Here is a 10,464-nt window from a genome sequence, read left to right on the forward strand (position 1 = left end):
GATCTGGGTCAACTTCTTATGGCAGAGTGGCAGGCCATTCCCCAAGAGTTCTTCAGACGTCTGATCAACAGCATGAGGCAACGATGTGTCGAGTGTATTCGCGCCAGGGGTGGATTCACACACTATTAAACGAATGTTCTAATGTGTAAAATCCATGTTTGACAACCTTCACTTTGACAGCATGTCATGTGACTTTCTTGTATACAGTGACGTTTATTTGTGGTTTTTGTAAATATGGAACAATAAATAAAAAATTTGGTGTAGTTTACATCATCAATCTAATACACTCTGAAACTTATTTGGTTATAAATTTTTGACCCTTAAATTCTTTTGAGTAGTATATATATTTCGGAAGTCAGTATAAACTGTACAGGCAGACATAAAATTCAACTTCAATACAATTGTTACTACACATTTGACATAATTTTGTTTTCTAATGAAGATTTGTTTCTATCACAAACATTGCAACGTAAAGGTAATTCATTAATTCTAAATAGGCATAGTATACGTCTATTTCATCTTGCGTTGATGTGTGCTATATAATAGTCAACATCTAATACATACTTCACCTGTTTATAGAACAACAACAATCTCACTGAATCATTAAGTTTTCCTAAAATTCTTTGTTTGCCACAATCATCTAATCTCAACATAGACATAAATACAAATTGCGATACATCACCAATATTCTGACTTGCCTAGACAAATCCAAGTCCATATATATATTTAACATTGTTCTTATCACGGTTGCCCAAGTAACTCTTGCAGTAATATCAAGTCGATAACATTGTTTAGGGTACTGGTCACCAGTAACCAGTAACAATTTACACCAATATTTAACACACTTAATATAATAATGAACATAAAGACATCTTCCACATTCTGCTAATATTGCATTACTTTATTCACTCTATACAGTTTTGCAAACATTTGTATGGGATTTTTTCAAAAACTGGTCTTTCTTCAAATCCCCACATTTCTGCTCCATATAATAATATAGGCTTTATCTTACTATCAAAAAGTTTATATAAAACACTAACAGGTATAGTAGCAAATTTGTACTACAATTTCGTAACAACAAACAATGTTATACTTGCTTTAGATGCCATATTTTCTGTACATTTGGTCCATGATAATCTTGTGAAAAATAATACAAAGTTATAATATGTTGACATTTTCAGTTGTTTACCATTCATATACCATTTCGCATTTGTTCGTAAAATACCTCCATTTCTATGAACTAATATGTCTGCTTTGTCCATATTGACCTGCAATCCCCATGATATACAAAATATTATATAAACAAAATATTTTTTGTTTGTGTCATCAAATATACAAATATCATCAACATAAATACGCAATAATTGATCTTGGAACCCCCAGCCAACAAATATTCCTCTTAATTCTGCATCATCTGACATTTTTTGTAATTCTGTTATAAACATTGCAAATAAAAATGGGCTTGGCGTACGTCACTCACATAATCAAAATAGCTAGATATCAATATATTTGAAATTCTAACAGCAGCTTTAACCTTAGAATGCATATGTTTTATCACTGAAAATAATCGACCATGAATTTGCTTGTCCATAAGAGAATACCAAATTAACTACATATTAATAGAGTAAAATACTTTTATGAAATCAACAAATATACAATACAATCGACCAGGACATTTTGATAAGTATTTCTGAGCTAAACAATGTAGCATAAATATATTATCTGCTGTACAGTATCCTATTCTAAAGCCAGTTTGGGATCCTGCAATCTTTTCAGAAAATTCTGCAACTCGTTGCAAACGATTATTTGAGTACTGAAGTTAGTGTTTCTCCCAAAATATTCATTATGATATACCTCTATAATTGTTTACACAGTTAACATTGCCCTTCTTATGGAGAGGTACACTAATTCCTTTTGCCCATTCGGAAGGGACAATACCTGTCGTCATAATGTTATTAAATATAGCAACAAGATATGACATCAATAAAATACTACAACACTGAAAGATTTCTGCTTTAATACTATCTGGACCAGCTGCTTTCCCACACTTCAAATTTGTACTACTGATTGAATCTCTTCTTTTGTCACACCTCTGTTTACAATATCCCCACAGTCTAGAGCCTCCATTCACAATTGGGTGTATACGCGTCTGCAGTCCTGTTTTTGGCGAGTTTCTCTCAAACAAACACAACCGTATACCCTGAATACGACATTTTTTACTTCCTGGTTGGAGAGATATCACAAAATGTCGAAGTGTTGGACGTATCTACTTGTTGCTATATCGTGGGCTTGATCTAAAACAGACTCAGTGTCAGGTAGGATAGCTGCTCTAATACAGTAGAATGTATTAGTTTAATAAAGAGGTTAATAACTGCTACGTGCCATTAGTGTGGATTTCGGTTTAAGACATAGGTATTTAGCTACATTTTTTTTTTAACACATTGTAAATACCTACCAGCGCAAACACAAAACAACCACACACGTCCCGGCAATAATTTTACCTTTATATTCATACTGCTCCCCGACCTATTTTTGCCTGTCAACATCACCACGGTCCGTGGAATGTTTTTGGCTGTCGTCCCGACAATAATTTTACCTTTATATTCATACATTAGTTTGAGTCATTCATGTTTGGTCCGGCAGGTTTTGATTCGGGCTGGCAGAATTTATAGCTTACCGGACCAGACATCTAGCAGGAATGTCTACCAATTCCGACCCCGTTTTTTTTTAAGAATGAAGGAAATCGTTACTTGTTACCATAACGTAAACCGGTTTTGTATGTCGCTATTTTTATGTACTGTCAAACTTGCTTTAGCTGCCACCTGAAGCATGCATGAGGTGAGACATTATTCTCCCAAATCATCTAATATAGTATAAACTGACCTGTATTAAGCAAACACCTGTTTTAAAAGACCACCCTTGGATATTCCTTTGAATGTTGTTTATCACAGATTGGTTTATATCTGTATAGCTCACAGATGACAGAAAGATAGTTTGTACAGATACACCATGTATGCCGGTGTCACATATCATTTGCACTCCCCTGGATTTGCACTCATTGCTCAACATTATAAGTAGAATAAACACTCACCGGTGTATATTACATAAGTCAGATATACAAGTATTGATGGCTTGAAAATAAATGACCTATTGAAAGCAACACCTTATTACCTAGAAACCTTGTAGATTTGCACATACCTTTAAATTTTCATACCATTATTACACGGGTTAATACTCTAGTAACTGATCACATGAGTGTATGACACGGATATAATGGGTAAGTAATCTATCTATCTATCTATCTATCTATCTATCTATATATCTATCTATCTATATATCTATCTACACACACATATATATATATCTATATATATATATATATATATATATATATATATATATATATATATATATATATATATATATATATATATATACACACACACACACATACACACAGTTAAACCTGTTTTAAGCTGTCACACAAGTGGGTAGATAAACGTGGCCGCTGATTACAGGTTGCAACATATAGTCTTTAAAATATTTGTTGTTATTTCTTGTTTTAGCGTCCGTACTGCTAATTAACGGATGTGTTCTTCACAGTTTACTATAAATAAACTTTTGACATTCCGTCTCCTGCAACTGGAATGTATGAAATTAACAGTTCTCAACAAGTTTGTTTTCTCTTTCCATTTAATTATTTAATTTCTACTTCATGCGGTGTATTGTCATAGTAAGTGAATCGACAGATGTCAAGTGTAGCCTGCCCAGAGGCAATTGGATGCTTTCCATAGTCATACTTTCTTAGCTGATACACAGGAGAGATGTCGGGACTGAATGGGTACTAGTATTCCTAAAGGTGTGAAGATCAATATGAGCTACACCTTATCGCTGTTGTTAAATATCCCTTTTATATAATAGTAAGCATTTACTGTGGCCGCTTAACACAGGTATTTTAGCGATTCGGGATCCAATTTGGGTGGCCGCTGGCCGCGTTAGACAGGTGACCGCTTATAACAGGTGCATGTATGGCCGCTTAAGGCAGGTGACCGGTGAATACAGGTTGCCGCTAGGTCAGGTTTGACTATACATATATCCATATATATATATATATATATATATATATATATATATATATATATATATATATATATATATATATATATATCCAATAGATTTTAGATTCAAGCCGAATGCATGGATAATTGATGTGTGTTTTGTGCATATCTAATCTTCAGACAACAAACTGACTTTATGAATAGCACTTGAATTATTATGAATCCAAATTTCTTTTAAGAGACAATACTTTCAGTATTCATAGTAGTGGGGCGTGCATATTGCATGTATAATAGTAACTGTGGAAATAATTAAAAGGGATTGAGTATTGCACGTGTAACAGGGAAGTGCAAGCTATACATATAATAATGACAAGGGAGTGCATATGTTTGGTGGTGTGCTCATTAAATGCTGCAAGTATCACTGAATTTCATTTTCCTGGAGGTTGGTCGTGTGTAGGCTTTCTTCCAGTTACATCATAGGTTTGTTTAAAGCCAGACTCTGTGTACGAATACGAGTGTTTTGGCGTTCTTAAAAAAAAAAAAACCAGTTTTTTCTTGTTGGGGGGGGGGGGGGGGGGGGGGGCGACACAGACACAGACGCAGACAGAGACGGAGATAGATATGCATACACATAAATAGAGTACACGTAAACAGATAAACAAACACACAATGCATGGACATATGATGATGATGATGATGGTACTACTACTACTGCTACTGCTACTGCTACTACTACTTTTACTCTACTACTACTAATAATACTACTACTACTACTACTACTACTACTTTACTACTACTACTACTACTACTACTACTACTACTACTACTACTACTACTACTACTACTAATAATAATAATAATAATAATAATGTATTTCTCACTAGGGTCCTGCACACCAGGAAAGTATGGGTTGGACTGTAGCTACACGTGTCACTGTGATGTATCCAGATGCCATAACGTCACAGGTTGTTCCGGCAACTGCAATAAAGGATGTTCTGGACCAAAATGCACAATAGGTAAAATAAATTGAATTATACGATATGTATAGCTAAACTCATAGTGTAGTTTATTAATATTATTGTTTACACAACAGGAAACATAATATGATTGATGTGTGTCACTTGTGTGGTAAAATATGCTCACTTTTCGCGAACATCTGGGATACGTTCGCTTACACTTGCTAGACTGATTTCGGGGAATCTGCAAAACATTTTCAAACGTTTACGGTAAAACATTATAATATAAATCGGGGCGGGATCGGGGCGAGGTGATTGCGTCGTAGGATCGAACCACTTCAGTGGATGGTCTGTACGGTCATGGCCTCGGTGGTGAAGTGGGTAAGCCATTGGACATAAGTCTGGTAAGTACTGGGTTCGCCTGCTGGTACCGGCACACACCCAGAGCGAGTTTAACAACTCAATAGTTAGGTGTAAGCCCACAACACCTCTCTTTCTCTCACTAACCCACTGTCCAGATCAGACATCCCAGATAGCTGAGGAGTGTGCCCAGGACAGCATGTTTGAATGTTAATTGAATAAAAGCACGAACACAGAAATGTAATATTAAAATTGTGCGAGTTATCGAGGAAAAATATTCTTGTTTGAACGATTCTTCTTAACTGGGCGGGGCGTGATGTAGACCAATGGCAATCGCTCGTCTGGCGTGTGATGGGTCGCAGGATCGATCACTCGCTATGGACACTGGCTTTCATCCGTCATCTGGTACATCAAAGGGCATGGTGTAACGTCGTCATAGATTAAAAATGTGCTGAGATGTCGTTACACAAATGTGGCTATACTTTCCTTAAATTGAAGTTTGTGTTGTAACTAGTCACGCTCTGGGTCCTTGACTGTTTCCTTTTGGAGTCTGTTAGCCTGTTTATTAAAACGAATGTATAATGAATATTATAGATCATTTACTTTTTTTAAACATGGAGGGTGTGGTGATTGGATATCGTTGCCATAAATTCAGTTGGAAAATTATTTCACTAAACTGAACATCTTCAGTAATCCTTGTCCTATCTGAACTGTGTTGTAAATACTGCCTTATAGCAGATATACCAATTGTGTTGCGAATATTTCAGAAAATGTAGCTTTATTGAAAACTACCTACCAGAGTTCATACTATACTGGCATTCCGCGGGATGAGTCTGAGCTTGCTGTAGATGGCAGCCGTAAGACTGATCATGGGGCATACTGCATACTGACTGACGCACAGCCATACACGTGGTGGGAAGTAGACTTGGGAAGAAACTACTACATACACAATCTGGTTATTTACTTCCGCACCGACTGTAAGTAGTTTTATATGTCATCCTGTATATTGATTGTTTGTATGGTTGTTTATTCGTATTTGTTTTCGAGATTTAATTGTTGTCGGTTTTAGTATATTCGTACGTGTATGTGTGTGTACGAGTTTGTGCGTGATTTGTTACTTGTGATATTACTGCTGCTGTTACATAGATAATAATACATCAGCGGCCGTTACATACCATTTATCTTAAAAACGAGTTGTTTTAAAACGTACCTTACGAGCAAAAGCTAGTTTGATATGTTTTAAAACAAAGAGTTGTGAGATAAACGATATCTAACAGACAAGAATGTATTATTCTATTTCTTACATATCCTCAGAAACCAGGTTTGAAGTAAATTTTAACATCTTGTCCCACTAAACGTTATTAGTTTGCACTTGCAGGTAACTTACGCGTCACAGACAAATGATTGTCAGGTTAGCTATACGTCACAGTGTAATCGATTCCGATCGTGCTGTTTGTTTCATTGCATATATGGCATTGGTGATGTGGTCATCACCTAGGAGCAGCCAGTCGTATGTCTTAAAATTGCTAACACATATATACATGTGTTAACAAGTATGTGTTATCCAAAAATAACGAATGGTGTTCTCACCAACGGATGTGTAAGAAAGTACAGGGGTACCGGAATGGTTGTAACGCATTCGTCCTACAGGCAATTAATATAGGTCTAACTTTAGCTTATGAGTTCCATTTTGAAATAGAAAACATGTTGTCACACTATTAACATGGTTTTAAGCGTAGAACTTAGTTTACAAGTTTTGATACATTTGTATTTCAAAAGGTTAGGAAAATGGTTATATGGCGAAGCCTTGTAACCTTTTTGTCATCTATCTCCCCAGCTATGAACTTCAAACATGCTTTTAATGAATCTGCAGGAGTAATTACCCCCTACATGTAATGTCTTATGAACGTCTAAACGACACACATAATGCTATTATAGCGTAAGTATTAAACTGATTTTTATTATATATTTATTTGTACAGACACAGTTCGTAAACATGGAGTAAATGTATACAGTTCTCTGTCTGTAAACCAGAGTAACACTGGACACTGGTGTGGAAACACAACATCAAGTAGTCCAGATATAACACATCTGACTTGCGACGACACCGCTAGATACATCACACTCTACAGAGACACATGGCGTGGTAGCTCAATAATGGACTTCTGTGAAGTTGAAGTATATGGTAAGACACTCAAACAATATCTGTAATAATTGTCATTAAATATTATACGGTATATATACAATACTGAATAATAACGTTGCACAGAGGTGATTAAGATACATTTGTATTGCTTTGCTCAAATGTTATAGCAAAATAAAAACGCTTGTCGTAAAGTCACAGGGTGGGCCAGTGTGTGTGTGTGTGTGTGTGTGGGTGTGTGTGCATGCATGTCTCTGTGTTTATGTATCTGTGTCCGTGTCCGTGCACGTGTGTATGTGTGTGTGTGTGTGTGTGGGGGGGGGGGGGGGGGTTTACGTGCTATAGTAGTGACATACACTGCTCAACATGACCTTTTTAAAAATTAAATTAGTCAACATTATTGTATATAAAAATCAATCAAGTCTTTACCTCAACATCCACATGTTGTCAACATCAACATGGTTGTCTGTGGGATGGTGCACCTAACAAACCTCTTGCTACTAATGGAATAATTACAATTTGGCGGGTTCCCTCTCTAACACTATATGTCAAAATTACCAAATGTTTGTCACACAATAACCGATGATTAATAGATCAATGTGATCTAGTGGTGTCGTTAAACAAAACGAACTTTTACTTTTCCATCACGGTTGTAAGAAAGAGTTCGTCTATTTGTTCATATTAGGGGCGGGACGTAGCCCAGCAGTACAGCGCTCTCTCGATGCGCGGTCGGTGTCAGATCGATCCCCGTCGGTGGTCCCATTGCGCTATTTCTCGTTCCAACCAGTGCACCACGACTGGTATATTAAAGACCGTGGTATGTACTACCCTGTCTGTGGGATGGTGCATATAAAAGATCCCTTGGTGCTAATCGAAAAGAGTAGCCCATGAAGTGGCGACAGCGAGTTTCCTCTCTCAATATCGGTATGGTCCTTAACAATATGTCTGACGCCAAATAACCGTAAATAAAAAAAAAATGTGTTGAGTGCGTGGTTAAATAAAAAAAAAATTTCTCTTTCTTTTTTGTTCATATAAAGGTAATTATATTTTCAGTCTGTGATCCTGGAACATTTGGTGATGACTGCAGTCAGTTCTGTCACTATCGACATGGACGGTGTAACTACACAACTGGAGAATGTTCTGGAGGATGTAAACCAAACTGGACTGGACACACGTGCTGTGGTATGATATAAGTACAGTTAATAAAACGACAATACGGATACACCAAAACAGAACTCGTTTTCCCACAGTAACATAAACAGACTGATTTAGAACTGTGTCAGTACCTGAAACTAATCATACCAAATATTAAAATGTATATCATGTGTGGAAACAAACAAACAAACATGCTAGTATAACACAAAGTGTTACTAGTTTTGTGGCTGAAATATTAAAATATCAACCATGGGTAAAAAAAAACAAAAAAAACATGTCCCCCACCAAAAACAAAATAATTTTCTTTTTGTTTTTGGTGGGGGACTTGTTTTAAAAATGAAATGTTGTATGCGCATATATGAATGTATATGTGTATGTGTGGATGGATGTATCAATCGGAACATGTATGTGTCTGTCGGTGTACATCAATATGTAATTATACCTTTTTCATCTCAATGTCTATGTCTGTGTGCGTGTGTGTATGCGTGCGTGTGCGTGTGTGTGTGTGTGTGTGTGTGTGTATGTAATGGAAGGAATATTTGAATAAATAAATCTTCGCAGAACTAATTTTGAGATTGAACTACATGTACTACATATATAACTTTAATTTACCTGACCCTTTACCCACGCCTAGCTTAAATATTTGATGTCGTCTCTCTCTCTCTCTCTCTCTCTCTCTCTCTCTCTCTCTCTCTCTCTCTCTCTCTCTCTCTCTCTCTCTCTCTCTCTCCACTCTCTCTCTCTCTCTCTCAAACAAGAAAAACAAAAAACAAGAAGACAGTTTTTAGATAGTCTATTATAAAATACATTATCACTCTTAGCAGAAGTGTGAGCGGGTTTAACGACTCAGTGGGAAAAAACAAACATGAAACTTGGCATAATTATATACCATGACCCATTGCAAACATTTTCAGATATGGTCCCATGCCAGGAGAGCACATTGGTGGCCAGGGACGATCTACAAATGCCCCCACCCCCTTTTAGTGGGACAGCTAATACCCAATATCTGACTGAATTGTGCAGTGTTGGTTAAAATCATGAAACTTGGCACATACATATCTTGACCCATTACAAACATGTTCAGATATAGACCTAAGTCAGCAGCGCCCCCTTGTGGCCAGGGAGCATCTACACATGTCCCTCACCTCCGTTTAGTTGGGCGGCTAAAAATAAAGTGTGCACCTTTTGGTTAAAAACATGAAACTTGGCAAATACATACCTCGACCCATTACAGTCATATTCATATATGGACACAAGTCAGCAGTGCCCCCTGTTGGACAGGGAGGATCTACAATCGCCCATCTCCCTTCCGTGTTTGCATCTCTGAATAACTTGCAAATACCCGCATTCAAATGCATGATTCTCTCCCATTGTTAATGCTACATCAATTCTAAATGTACTTTTGAATATTTGAGATGCATGCAAGGAGAGGTTATGGGGGTTGGTACACGGGTGAACAATATTTTGGCGATGGGTGTACGGTAAATCGACTAAACCTGAGCACAGAAATATCCTTGTAAAGAAGGCGATTAGCAGTGCAAATCAAAACAGGAGAAGCGATGAGAAAATTAGGAATTATTAAAAAGGCCTTATGTATTATACTATAGATTATGGCTAAACAATTATCAGAGTGAACACAGTGGATCCACCCCAGAGGAGTGGGGATGGACGATTGTTAAAGACAGCCAGTCCTGTGTACAGTACATATGACGCCAAAAGCTTTTGTGATTTGAAGACATATGTTATTAAAGGCATATTCGGATGTTATTTATCCGCACAACTGCCGCGCATG

The sequence above is a fragment of the Gigantopelta aegis genome, chromosome 13 (genome assembly GCF_016097555.1).
Source record: "Gigantopelta aegis isolate Gae_Host chromosome 13, Gae_host_genome, whole genome shotgun sequence".
Classification (NCBI taxonomy): Eukaryota; Metazoa; Mollusca; class Gastropoda; order Neomphalida; family Peltospiridae; genus Gigantopelta; species Gigantopelta aegis.